The sequence below is a fragment of the Schistocerca cancellata genome, chromosome 5 (genome assembly GCF_023864275.1).
Source record: "Schistocerca cancellata isolate TAMUIC-IGC-003103 chromosome 5, iqSchCanc2.1, whole genome shotgun sequence".
Lineage (NCBI taxonomy): Eukaryota > Metazoa > Arthropoda > Insecta > Orthoptera > Acrididae > Schistocerca > Schistocerca cancellata.
Window position 1 is genome coordinate 668,218,170 of NC_064630.1, and position 14,968 is coordinate 668,233,137.

A 14,968-nucleotide genomic window follows, 5' to 3' on the forward strand; every position below is an offset into this window, starting at 1 on the left:
AAGCAAGAATGCACACACAGAATAACACTGTGTCATCTGTTCACAATAACAATGCATTCGTAATATCTGTTTAAATAAGTTCTCTTGGTTCTTGACTGGATATTTAACTTCAAACGTTGTTGCATGCTAACAGATTCAAAGTCTGACAAAGCATACTAGCAATGTAAAGTGAAAAGTTATATGGCAAAGACAAAGTTAAAAAGCAGATTATCTTTCAATAAACGGTTTTACGTGTGACATGTGATGCAATCTTTGCTCTTCTTAGTATGCAGAGTTTCAACTTTAACGCAATTATCATGTGGTATACGTCGGTAAAGAATACTGGAATTTTTCTCAAGGTTAGCGTCTATGATATTTTTCTCTGAGCCAGCCGGCGCATGCGGCAGCCTGCGGTGCGAGTCATTGTCTGTTCCTTTGTTGGCGCGCGTCATTATTGGGATTAGGAGACCTACCTTCCACAAATTCACATTGTCGAGAGTGCCCTGCTCTGTTTGAATCCCGCCAGTTCTGATGAAATTCAGGTCTGTCGTTATGATTATATCGTCTGTCATCATGTCGGTAGTTCCTGTACTTTCTTTCTTGTCGGTTAAGTGGTGGAGAATTTCTCCCTGAATTGTAACTGCATGCTGGACCGTTGCATCTAAAGTTATTCTGTCTCCCTTGATAATAATTATTTTCGTTCCCATATTGTCTGTTTCTCTGATTGTCTCTGTAATAGTCATTACCATGGAGAGGTGATCTTTCCCTGTAATTATTACTACTCTGCCAATGGTTGTCATACGGGTGGTGTCTGTTTCGGTCGCGATTTACATTGAATTAACAGCCGTGTTGTATATAATTTCTGTCATCGCAGAATTGTGACGGATGTGATCTGTAATTCTTGTGCTCCTGTTTTCGCATTCCGCGATTGTCAGTGTCAATTTCCAGTTCTTGTAACAGTCCCTGAAAAGCTTCAATGTCGTCTTTGCAACGTCCTGCCAAAATAATATGTCGTAAATGTTCAGGTAATTTGATTAAGCAAATGCGGATGAGTTCTGAGGGGCTGTATGGGTTTGACAGGTACTGATTCTTGTGCAACATGACTTCAAAGTATGTCACAAGACTGGAAAATTCAGATTGTTCGAAATGTTTCATCATTATGATGCTATGTTTTACTCGGTCTTGTGTAGCTTGAGACCAATATGCTGAGAGGAAGGCATGATAAAATTTTCCTTCACTGTGACAATCGTGAATGACCGATCACATTCTTACAGCTGGTTCATTCTCCAAGTAGCCACACATAAATGCTAACCTGTGCTTCAATGACCAGTTGGGAGGAAAACAATGAGAAAATTGTGGATGAATGTCGTTGTCAGAATTCTTAAATGTTTTGAATTTACGTGTAGTAATGAACAGCTTATAGTCAAAATCAACATGTCGGCGAGTCGCATATCGGTCATTGTTACGTCGTTTCGGCAGTTCCATTTCAAAATTCGGAGCACCTTGCCAATTTCTTTCATCATTTCCCAAATGCCCTGTGTTATTATTTTGTGGTTGTTCCGTATTTCTATGTCCCTCTTCCCGTACTGGAGCGCGAATGTCCTCTGAAATATGTAATTCTTGTTTTACCTGCGTCAACTGATCTTGTACATCCCGGATTTCTCTTTTGTACTGTGTATTGATTTGATTTTGATTTTGTTTGAATTTTCTTTTTTGTTCATACTCTTCTGTGTCAGTGAAGGCTACAGGTCTTGTGTCATTCAGATCATCATCTACCTTTGTAGATAAGTTAGTGACCTGATCCGAAAGTTCAGCTACTTTCTCCGATAGTGAACACATTTCCTCTGTGTGTTTTTCTGAACCAAGTTTCAGAGTGTCCATTTGTGTTGAAATCGAGTCTACTGTGTCCTTTAAGTTTTCCTGAGTTTTTGCAAGTTGCGTAACCGAATTGGTAGATGCAACTGAGTCAATTTTAGCCCACAAGGTCTCATGATTTTCATGAACAATGGTTTGCAGTTCTTTTATGGCTGCTTCGTGATTCTGTAATGCATTTTCATGCCGCGAAAAAATAGGTTGAAAATGCTCACAAATTTGTGTTTTTACGTCATTACAGATTTTTTGACATTTCGATTCAATGTTATGTAACTCAGTAGTTAAATCTTCACATGTTTGTTCAAGTGTGGTGTCTAACTTCCGAAGATTTTGTTCCATTGTGTCTAACTGTTGCTGTGTTTGTCTCTGGGTTGTTCCATTGTGTCTAACGTTTGAAGCTTTTGCTGTGTTTGTCTCTGATTTTGTTCCATTGTGTCTAACTTTTGAAGCTTTTGCTGTGTTTGTCTCTGATTTTGTCCAAGCGTTGTGTCTAAATTTTGTAGCCTTTGTCCCATTTGTTGCATTAAATGTAATAACAGTGCACTGGTGTCTGAAACATGTTCCTCAGTCCTATTCCGCAGTGCATTTGAACCCGCAATATTCGCATTTTGAAAAGCAGAAAATGTGTCTTGATTTATTTGAGAAAACGGTGAGGACACAAAACCTGATCTACAGTATTTGCAAAATTGTGTCCTGTCATTTCGGATTCCTGAGGCGAGCTGTTGCCGAGCGATCGATCGATAATGCTTCCCTGTTCACTAATTGTTTCACTGCCTACGCCATTGTTTGCCGCCCGCTCCATTTCCCTATGCACAATTACCAAATTACTACTTTGAATGTCTGTTAATTCATTACACAGTGGTGCTGATAAGCTACGCTCGTCATCACTATTATTTCTCAGTTTATTTTGGAGCCTAGTGTTACGTTTTTCACACGCCATTATTGTCACAATATTTCACACGATAACACAGAAAAACACACTTTGAAGAGCAAAAATAAGAGAACACATTAACATACCACTGAAAATAATATCTAGTTAATTGCAGCTGCGAAATACTTGGTGCAAATCTACATGCATGCCACAACTGTTTTACTGTACAACAATGAAAGACTGCAACTACAAAGGAGATTTTCTCTACAATTACACACTATCAATAAACAAAAGCTACACTAATTACACAAACTACAAGAAAAAATCAGAAGATTCCAGTGATGTATCCTCGGCTAAGGGTCGACATATGAAACGTCCCCTTTGAACAATTATACATGACTGTCCTTAAACTGACACACAATATTTTTAGCGCAACGCAATCTGACTTTCAAAAATCCCTACAAAAGAATGGGCCTGACTAACATTAACCTATACCTTTCGCAAATCACTTACCTCACATAAATCTTCATTACTCGAACTACTGCAATACAGCGAGCGCCACTACTGCCAGCTAAATAAAAGATTCAAACTATGGAAGGCACTAACTACTGATAGGCATAGTTAGCAAATGAAAGATTTTAATAGAGAACAAACAATGTATTTACCTTAATATTCATAATTGACATCCAGTCTTACAAATTTCAAACCTCCGCCATCTCTCTCCCCACATCCACCACTGCTGGCGGCTCACCTCCAACTGCGCAACGCTACGCGCTGTTCACGTCCAGCTGCCCAACACTACAATGGCAGACAACAATGCAAACTAGCCACAGACTGCACACAGCACAGCCAGTGATTTTCATACAGAGCGCTAAGTAACGTTGCCAATAAGAAAACATAAACAGCCTACTTACAAAGTGTTGTCTGTAAGTTGTGTAAGTGTCACTAAATCACAGTTCATACAACTATTGATTATGATGGAGGCAGTTATCTTCAGCAAAATGATCGTTAAAACTACCGAATATCAGCCGCGCATAACACTGACGTATGTTACCTGAAACAATATTCTTCGCAACTCGTGCGTAATTAATTTCGGCTCCATACATCAGCTAGAAAAGTTTGTTATAACGATCGTGCTATGAGCACTGTTTTTAAAGAACCAATCCGATTCGAATTATTTTCATTAAAATGAGTTAGGGACCACCGGTGCACATTTATTTTTACACATTTGTATTACGTTCGGCATTTATGTCTGCAGAGTTGCGTAATTTGAATTTGCCGCTGAGGCAGTTGTTAAGATGGCGGCAGACAATTGATAGAGACTTTCTATTCTTAGAGCAAATAAGTATTTTAAATGCTTATTAAACTTTACAGAACCTCTACTTTCGTATCGTGCACTATTTAGACTTCATCAAGCTAACATTTGATTTGTTTCTAAGGAAAACACAAACAAAAACGTGATACAAATCGCTATCATCAATGGCTGCGCTCCTTGCAGCGGAAAGAAATAATTAACACAGACAATGCTTACTGAGAGAGGAATTAAAGTTACAGATAATTATTCACTAATATTTATAATAATAACGAACTCTATTTTCAAGTAATAATTAACAAATGATTACAATTTCTTAACAGACCTCAGTTTGATGTGCGTACGCAACTTACAAAAGCCAACCAACAAAAGGTAAAAACAAAGGAAGACAATCGCAGATCATAAAAGTAATTTACAGTTATCATTGTCTTTGTATGATACACATCGATATGTCCCGTTATATAATAGAATATTATATAAATAATTAACATTTATAAGTTTTCAGTGTTTTTTCATACGTCGAATAGATGTTTATAACTGTTAGAGGCATAATTTCCTCTTGTCGCACTGTAGCCAAAAATTCATCGGTGGATGTTACAATGCCCCTTGGGCTGAGAAAAAAATTAGTTCGTCTATTGTAGTTTTTTTTATCAGTCCACGTAATCCACGTAGATTTGCTACTCTCAAGATGCAAATGTTTAGTTTCAATGTTGTTTTAGACATGATAAAATTATAGTTTAATCGAGTACTTTAAATGACTTCAGTGACTGTATTATCTCGGTAATTGCTGCGGATACTTCCCGTATTAACTTATTCTCCCGCCCCCCGCCCCCCCCCCCCCCCCCATTTGGGTTCACTGGACTCGGAAAACCGGGAATAAAACCGTCCAAGGGGCTTCAAGAAAATACAGACACCTACTTTTAACAGTCCGGCTTGACATGATTGTAATAAAATGTGCTGGAAAATGCAAATTTATGACTCTGTTGTAAAAATCTGAGATAATGAATGTTTTTTCATGGTGGTATATCATAATTTCCAAAGTCACTCATTTACCGATTGTCATAAGAATTTGCTGCTGACGTCGTAAGACCGCTCCCGTGTCGAGCCGTTGGACCGCAGACACTTAGTGGCTGCTGCTGGACCGCCCCCGGGCGAGTCGGTGGGGCATCGGCTGCCGTCGGCTGCATCGTGGTTTGGATCTGCTGCTGGCTAGAAGTCGCGCTGCAGCAGGTCTTGTTTCTCCTTTCCCACGTCCCTCAGTTTAAGACAGGCACATGAAATGTCAAAATTTAAGCATTAGTGACAAGATAATTACTATTCTCATCCTGTGGAAAAGTTTATTAGTGTCCATTTCACTTCCATTCACACGGATGGAATTAGACTGTTTTTGGAGTATGTTCTGTATTTTGACACTGTTCAACACAATGTAGTGATTCACAAGTAAGTTTATCACAATATGCACATTTTGAACACTGCACCGTTAATCATACAAGTGTCCGTAGTGTGCTTCGTTTACTTAAGCGGATTGTAAATATTTTCGCGACGCGCTGCGTAGCCAACGTTGCATTATTGTTTTGCCGCGCGGCTGGCTGTACAGCCTGTCACATTAAATTTGGCACGCGGAGAAGCTTCATATCAAACTACTAAAGGTCCTCAGTTCAAGTTAATTATTATTACAGTCAACAGTACTCAACGTTCATAGCGTTGCTGCTAACTTTGACACTCCAAGAGCGTTCATAAGGTTACGTGATCACAGTTTTTATCACTGTTCATCAATATTCACAATGTAAATCACAGTACTTCACGCGTCCACTAGTTCCTGCAAAACACGTTTCACTGCTCTGATTGCTGTCAGTAGTTTTCCACAGTACTTAACAGACAATCTATATGCAAATGACACTTTTCAAGTAATGAGGTCTGGTACACTTGCATATAAGTTCATATTACCATGACTGAGTAACAAATTTTAAAATTTTACACTGCCACATAAACATGAGACAATATAAAACTTTCAGAATCTGCTACATTATCTTGACCATGAGATCATTACTGAACTGTCCAGGTAACAGTACATTTCCATTTTTATAACAGATAAATATATTTATATATTTCAATTTTTAATTTTTTTTATTGGGATTGTTATTTACCATGTTTTTGGGACAGATGTCCATGTTCGGTTTATGTAACAGGAATGTTGCTCATAAGAGCATTTTAAATGACTTCGTAATGAAACCGTGTACGTAAATCAGTACACATTCAGATTTCGCTTCACTAGTGGTGAAAGCAGTTTATTTTATTTTTTATTTATTTATTTATTTATTTTTCAGTCACACAGCTCACACACCACCAACACTCGCTACGTGTGTGTGACTACATGACTTAATCTTATGAAATTTTTTTTTATATATCCATTCTTACATACGAACAAATATATTATTTAAGCATTTTAATCATTTCTATGCTACGTATAGAAAGGTAAAATTCCTCACATTTAATGCAACAACACTCAGGTGTTTATCAAGTTATTTATCCCTTTTAGAGTAAAAGTACATTTATTATGTCGATTCTCTACTCCTTGTTCAAATAATTCAAGAACATTACAGTGTAATACTTCACGTAAAAGCTTATAAACTAATACATACATAATATTATCAAATTATTACTGCTAATTATTTTACCATAAACATTATAGTTACAGTTATGGGGTAGTGCACTTGCACGTCTGATTGGTCCTTGGTATCACTTCGTTTTTCTTAGTCCAGCGGACCGAGTAGGAAGGATGCTCTGCAATAGGTCTTGTCCGGATATACTTTCATATTATACTGGTAATCTTTTATGATTCTAGGGCGTTCAATGAATAGTTCGGGGTATCCGGATAATAATTCTGTTAATTGTCTAGTCTCTGAAGCATTAATGCAAGTTGCCTCCTGTACTTTCTCTTCTATTGTTGTGACGATGTCACTCACGCTGCTGAGTGCATCGTTATTTCGATTTTTGTGACACATCTGTGGGTGCTTATGATCGAACACTAACAACTTCTGTTTGCTGGCAGAAAGATTCATTTTTCTCATCAGCGAAAGGTTCGCACCGAACTCCCGATTCAGCGTTAATGTTATGGGTCGCTGTTGGTACTTAAGTGCACAAGTCCCACGGGCGAGATCAATTACAGCTTCCCTTTCCCGAAGGAACTCAAGACCCAGAAGACTGACAAGTTATCCATTAGTAGGAACGTGCATAATAAGCGATCATTTCCCAAGGAAACTTCCACATGTGGCTGGTATTTTATACTCTGTGCCTTTTTTCCCAATGCCCCTATAACCTTACAATTTGCAACCGGCAGAATCGGCAATCTCCTTATCTCCGATACCTTCTTGAAAAACTGCGTGTTCATAACTGATACATTCGCACCTGCGTCAAGTAAAATAGTAGTTGCCACACCATTTACAGCTCCGCTGACACTTGCTTGGATATTTTCCCTTTGTGGCTTATCAGAGAAAGCAGGTTCCTGATATAGCTCATCTTCGATCCTGTTGCCATCCTGATACCGTATCATGTTTATTTTTTGTTCTGTCGAACTATTGCCTTCATTGTTGGCCTCGGTCACCTGCCGAAGGCCTACAGGGACCGAAATTAGTTTGTTGGCATCTGAGTATTTTGTTTTGTTTCCGAAGGTACCTCCCCTATTCTAGCATTTTGTGAGTTTTCAGTCGGAGGAGGCTTGCTTGGGTCCCACCACGGTGGATATTGATTGTTTGGTATAGGTATAGCCTGTACATAATTTATTGGCTGACCTGAATTGATAGAATTTTGCTGCAGATGCCAATGACTTGGCCCTGGCTGTCGCCAATTTCACTGTCATCCTGCATATTTTTAGGTTTGTCTTTATATGGACTGTCTGACCTGATGTCATTTCGTCTCTTTAGGTTGCTATTGATATTGTTTGAGTTTTCATTGTGGTACGGCCTCTGATTACCATTCGGTTGTTGGTGTTCTTCGGCCTTTTGATAATTACTGTTATTATTATTAGGATAACCAAAATTTTGGTTGTAGGGATTCCTACTACTATTACACTGGTCAACACTCGTTTTCTTGCCAAGGATATTTGAGTGGCTTTAGGATGGGTTAGTGGTGCTGAGGACGAATATAGCAACCATTTATGCAGTTTGGCTCTAGTTTTTGAGATAATGCATGATTTATTCAAAAAATTAGAAAAAATTGCTAATACTGAACTCGAGCGCTACAAACTACAATGAAAAAAGAAAATAATCTTTATAAATAGCTTCTATGAAAACCTGATAGGCATTTGTCCACGTATAAAACATAATTGAAAAGTTTCTCTATAAGTATATCATTTTCCGTCCATAACGAACCGCTTCCTGCACGCTTTCCTTTTATAGGTCTCTTCAGAACAGTCACGTTGCAGATTCCAGCAATAATCTGCCATAATATGCCTGTCCCATCTTCCTTTATATCTTTCCTCTATTCCTTTCATATCTTGATGGAACCGCTCTCCTTGTTCCTCACTGAAATCACCTAGATTACGAGGAAATCGATCCAAGTGGCTGTGAAGGAAGTGCAATTTTATGCTCATGTTAGCTCCTAAGTTTTGAAAGTTAGTGAGCATGGTTTTGACCAGTTCCTCGTAATTGGGAGCTTTATGATTGCCCAAAAAACATTTTACAACAGCGACAAAACTGTTCCAGGCCGATGCTTCAGTGACAGTCATGACACTTGTAAAATTGGTATCGTTGATGAGCCTGCGAATTTGAGGACCATCAAATATTCCTGCCTTAAGTTTTTCACTACTGAGTCCACGGAACGTATTGCAGATGTATGTGAAGCAATTACCATTTCTGTCTAAAGCTTTGGTGAATTGCTTCATTAGTCCTAACTTAATATGTAATGGTGGAAGAACAATCTTATCCCTACTAACCAGAGGTTCATTAATGATGATTGCTTCACCAACAGCCACATGTTCCCTTGGAGGCCATGTTTTCTGCTTCCAATGTTCGTGCTTTGCCCTACTATCCCACATGCAGATAAAACATGGGTGCTTTGTGTATCCACTTTGTTGTCCAAGCAAGAAGTTCACCATTTTCAAATCAACACAAATCAACCACTGGTGCTGCATATACTGAATTTTCTGCAGAACCATCTCGATGTTAGCATATGCTTCACAAAGTTTTGTTGAGTGGGCAATTGGAATAGATGCGTAATGATTGCCATTGTGTAGGAGAACACATTTTAAACTTCTAGTGGAACTGTCTATGAAGAGACGCCAGTCCTCTGGTCTATATTCCGGCAGCCCCAATTCAAGTAAAAGTCCAGGTATATTGCTGCAATACACTATAACCTCTTCTTGGTTGAAGTATGGAAGAAGGTTTTCTTCTCTCGTCCGGTAAGCTGTTATTTTAACACTTGGATGAAGACAGTTCTTTTCCTTAAGCCTGGATGCTAAGAGTTCTGATGCTTGCTTTGAAAGATTGAGTTCTCGTATCAAGTCACTGAGCTCCTTCTGGTCGAACTGCTGGGGTTGTGTCTCACGTCATTCGTATTCCGAACCACTACTTGTACATTCCTCGCCGTGCACCTCGTCATCTGATGATGTTAGCGTGGGTAATGTTGTGAAGGTTGGTACAGGAACATCGTTGCTGTGCACCACCGGTCTTCTTGCTGACTCCAAATCGGGATATTCCCACTTTCGTTTTTTGAACCTATTAAAACCTTTCACATTAACAATGCAAAAATAGCAATCATCTGTATGGTTCTTCTGCTCTCGCCATACCATAGGCACTCCGAAGTTTAAGCTTTTCCTTTTTCGTTTTGTCCACTGCCGTAAGCACTCCACACAGCATTTACAAACTTTATGGGGTGCCCACGCCTTGTCTTGATCTCCAAGTTTAATTCCGAAATATGCCAGATACGCTTCCTTCACAAAAGGAGTGATATTCTTCCTGTTCTTTTGAAGAACGTATTCACCACAAATGTAGCAGAACTCATCTGGATGGTTCACGCAAAGACGGCGTGAAGAACTCATGTTTTCCTAAAACAAAATTGCACAAATACTACATATTATGCAGAACTTTCTTGTATTTGCATGTCAATCACATCCAACAAACATCATTAATTGTTTTGTGTGAAATGAATACTCACCTCTTATTTGCTACGTCACGATGAAAAGGTTCTATCTCCTTGAAGCTGCACTGCACATGTGTGTGACTTTCGACCATCGCCATTTTTCTTGTTTACACTGAAAGCTACCTATCGGCTGTTGCGGGGATTACCTCGGCCAACAAATGAATGTCGAGTACCGCCGAATTCAAATCTGCACAACCCTCAATATCTTCAACACATGCACCGCACAACAGGACTGAACACATGCTGACAGTGTGATGTTTGCATGATGTAATCCTCAACCAAATAGATGCACTCCCTGAGCACAATTGTTTAATAAAGATAGTACAATATCACTAATTAAAAAACAGGTAGCAAATACATTACACCATATATGGACCCTGCAGTCGATATTATCCACATGAAACTCTCATTTCCACAAATAACCTATATCTCAAAAACCAGAGCCAATTTGGAAAAAGTACAAACATACTCGGAATGAGTATCATAACAATATCCCATTTTCGTTCAAACTTCCCTGGCAACGAAAAAAAATTTTATTTTGTAGAACTGTGTTATTATTATTGTATTTTCCGTTACTATGAGCTTTACTTTTATTTTTCTTTGGACTACCTTCGCCCCTATTTCCATTATTTCCATTCCATGAATTTTTTCTATTAGGACTATTATTATTGCTGATCACGTCAGAATTTTTTCTGGCGTCTTCTTGCACTAGATCCAGAGAAACAATTACAGACAGAAATTCTTTCAGATCGGTGTCTGTGTCATTAAATAACTTTTCTCTAATATGTATGGGTAATCTAGCTTTTAACACTCGCAATAAGTCTCTGGTGGTTACTGGCTCATCCCAGTACCGGGTCATGTTAATATATTTTTCAAAGTACTTTCTTAAGGAACCTGACTTCGGATTCTACATTTCTGCATTGTAAACAATTTTACGGAGTCGCTCTTGAGTAGACGCTGACCAGAATTGATCAAGGAACGCCTTCTCAAAGTCGTGGAATGTCTTGCAAGTTTCTGCTGCCTTTAATGCCCATAGCGACGCATCACCAGAAACTGTATTTTCTGTTCTTCCGACCATGATTTTGGAAGAACACTTTTGAAGTTTCGAATGAAAACTACTGGATGTATGTTTTTCTTGCTTTCTTCGTTAAATATTTGAAACTGTCTGTGCTTAATTAGGTTTTCTTCATGCATCAAAGTAGTTAAGTGCATGGAATTGCTATCATTCGCAGGTGGTGTGGTGACTTTACTACAAGTACATTCTATTCCCCTATTATTGTTCCTTGGTGTCACATATCGCTCTGGTAATATCGGTTGATTACCAAAATTTGGTCTTCCTTCTGGTGCATTAAAATTCGCCATTAGATTATCTGCGATTTTTCCCTGTCAGTACCAGTGTTGTCATTACTGCATACTATCAGATTTTCAAAGTTTTGATTTTCAGAGCTCAGCATCCTGCTACTTCTGTTCGGACTTGCTTTCGGATTTCCGAGGGAGTGTCCTCCTGCATTGTTTCCACAGCGGTAGCCAAGGCCTTGAATTGGTTCTCTAGTCTATCTACTTCAGTTTGAAGACTATTGACCTGAACTGGAATGTTTGTTACCGGTTCAATAGTGGTTTTTACTGCATCGATCTCCTGCTTAAAATGGGTAGTAATAGAATTATCACGATCGACCAACACTTGATTTACCCTACGGACAATTTCTTTATCTCTTTCCAGAAAAATATTGTTTATATTTTCCATAAATTTCTTTTCCTTTTCTTGGTCCCTAAGCTCCTGTTGCTGTTTTTCTATAAGCTTTTCCTGTCTATGTTTTTCCTTTTCCTGCTGACGTTGTCTTTCACACTCCTGCTCTTTAAGCTCGCGTTGTTTTTCACGCTCCTGCTCTTTAATAGTAAACTTTTCAAATAATGCTGTTAGCATATCCTGTATGGACATAGCTTGAGCATTGCTAACTTCTGCCCCTTGCCCAGAAGAAATATTGTCATTAATTCCTAACTGGTTGAATCCAGGAGTGTCAGCTTGTTTTGGCAACTCCTCGGTTTTACTGTCACTCGGGACATCAGTTTCTAAATTATCATTCATAATTAAATTTTCTAATAATTCGACAGAAAAATGGGTAGATTGTTTTACCTGAGACTCTGATGTCATCTCTGCATCAGTATACTCATTCGGTTTATTTTTCTTTTGTTTAACCATTCTATCACAAGTATAGCACAACAAATATATAAATCACTAACAAGCACCAATTGACACAAAATGATCTTATAACTAACACATATACACAAATAACACTCAAAAATATTCTCGCAGTCAGAATTTTCAATTATTACTACTCAGTAATAGATCACAATTTCAGTTATTAAAATTAATAAATGTGCATTGGTGGCCTCACGTTGGGCGCCAGTGTGGCGTTCGCTGGGTTATTCAGTGGTTTGGTAGGCGCCAGTGGGGCGTTCGCTGGGTTATTCAGTGGTTTGGTATTTAACTAATTTGCAAATGAAAATGATAATCTTATTTTATTACATTGATTAATTACTAAATATTTTTCTCCCGGCTAAAGAATTGGTCAAGTTGCTAAAGAACTCCAAGTTAACGTCGTTTTAAAGTGTTTTCTGTAAGTTGTGTAAGTGTGACTAAATCACAGTTCATAAAACAGATTCTATACAACTATTGATTATGATGGAAGCAGTTATCTTCAGCAAAATGATCATTAAAACCACCGAATATCAGCCGCGCATAACACTGACGTATGTTACCTGAAACAATATTCTTCGCAACTCGTGCGTAATTAATTTCGGCTCCATACATCAGCTAGAAAAGTTTGTTATAACGATCGTGCTATGAGCACTGTTTTTAAAGAACCAATCTGATTCAAATTATTTTCATTAAAATAAGTTCAGGACCATAATTTTTCTCCCGGCTAAAGAATTGGTCAAGTTGCTAAAGAACTCCAAGTTAACGTCGTTTTAAAGTGTTTTCTGTAAGTTGTGTAAGTGTGACTAAATCACAGTTCATAAAACAGATTCTATACAACTATTGATTATGATGGAAGCAGTTATCTTCAGCAAAATGATCATTAAAACCACCGAATATCAGCCGCGCATAACACTGACGTATGTTACCTGAAACAATATTCTTCGCAACTCGTGCGTAATTAATTTCGGCTCCATACATCAGCTAGAAATGTTTGTTATAACGATCGTGCTATGAGCACTGTTTTTAAAGAACCAACCTGATTCAAATTATTTTCATTAAAATGAGTTCAGGACCACCGGTGCACATTTATTTTTACATATTTGTATTACGTTCGGCATTTATGTCTGCAGAGTTGCGTAATTTGAATTTGCCGCTGAGGCAATTGTTAAGATGGCGGGAGACCATTGATAGAAACTTGGTATTGTTAGAGCAAATAAGTATTTTAAATGCTTATTAAACTTTACAGAAACTCTACTTTCGTATTGTGCACTATTTAGACTTCATCAAGCAAACATTTGTTTTGTTTCTAAGGAATACACAGACAAAAACGCGATACAAATCGCTATCATCAATGGCTGCGCTCCTTGCAGCGGAAAGAAATAATTAACACAGACAATGCTTACTGAGAGAGGAATTAAAGTTGCACATAATTATTCACTCATATTTATAATAATAATGAACTCTATTTTCAAGTAATAATTAACAAATGATTACAATTTCTTAATAGACCTCAGTTTGATATGCATACGCAACTCACAAAAGCCAACCAGCAAAAGGTAAAAACAAAGGAAGACAATCGCAGATCATAAAAGCAATTTACAATTATCATTGTCTTTGTATGATACACATCGATATGTCCCATTATATCATAGAATATTATATAAATAATTAATGTTATAAGTTTTAACTGTTTTTTCATACATCGAATAGATAATGTTTATAACTATTAGAGGCATAATTTCCTCTCGTCGCACTGTAGCCAAAAATTTATCACGTGGACGTTACACACCCAAAGCAGCGAATTTGGAGACACATACATGCCCCACTGCTGGGATCATGGTGTGGGAAGGCATTGGCAATTTCAACAAAACTGATTTGGTTACTACTGAATGGAGACTGAATGCTTACCCGTACGTGGCATGAATGGTAATGACGAAGTTAACTTACGGTATATTCCAACAGGATAATGAATGACCCCACACTGCAGTGGAGGAATCGTGACTGGCCTGCGCCAACGCCTGATTTGTTATCCGTAGAGTGTGTCTGGAATACGATGGAAAGAACTTTCTTACCAGTCCCCAGCCAGCAATCTTCAGAAACACACAGACTTACCATGTGTGTGTGTGAAATTCCGCTGGGTGACGTCTGCTGATCGTTTCCATGTCACAACGAATACAATTGTGTATTTTTTCCAGTGGGGATCTCAACTCATACTGATGGTCATGGGTACTGGATAGAATAAATACACTTCATGTGATGAATATTTCCACAGAGTTTGCTAATGTATGGATTGGTGCTTTATGGTGCAACACTTTCCTTATCCGTCAGTGTATGTTTCTAACTTATTCAGTACATAAATCTTTCCATAAATATTCGTATTTCTTTTCTGAACAGAATTTGTCAGTACTCTCAGTTCAATCATACCTTTCAAAACATCTTCCCTGGTTTTCCGTCCAGTCCAGCTGGTTCTTGTGGCTAAGTTTCGATTGGTTCTGAGCGCTTTCTACCTTCAACACGCTCCAGCTTTCACATGCACGTAGCACATTATATATCAACGTGGTAAGTGATTCTTTTTACTTCTAAATGACTTCTTCAC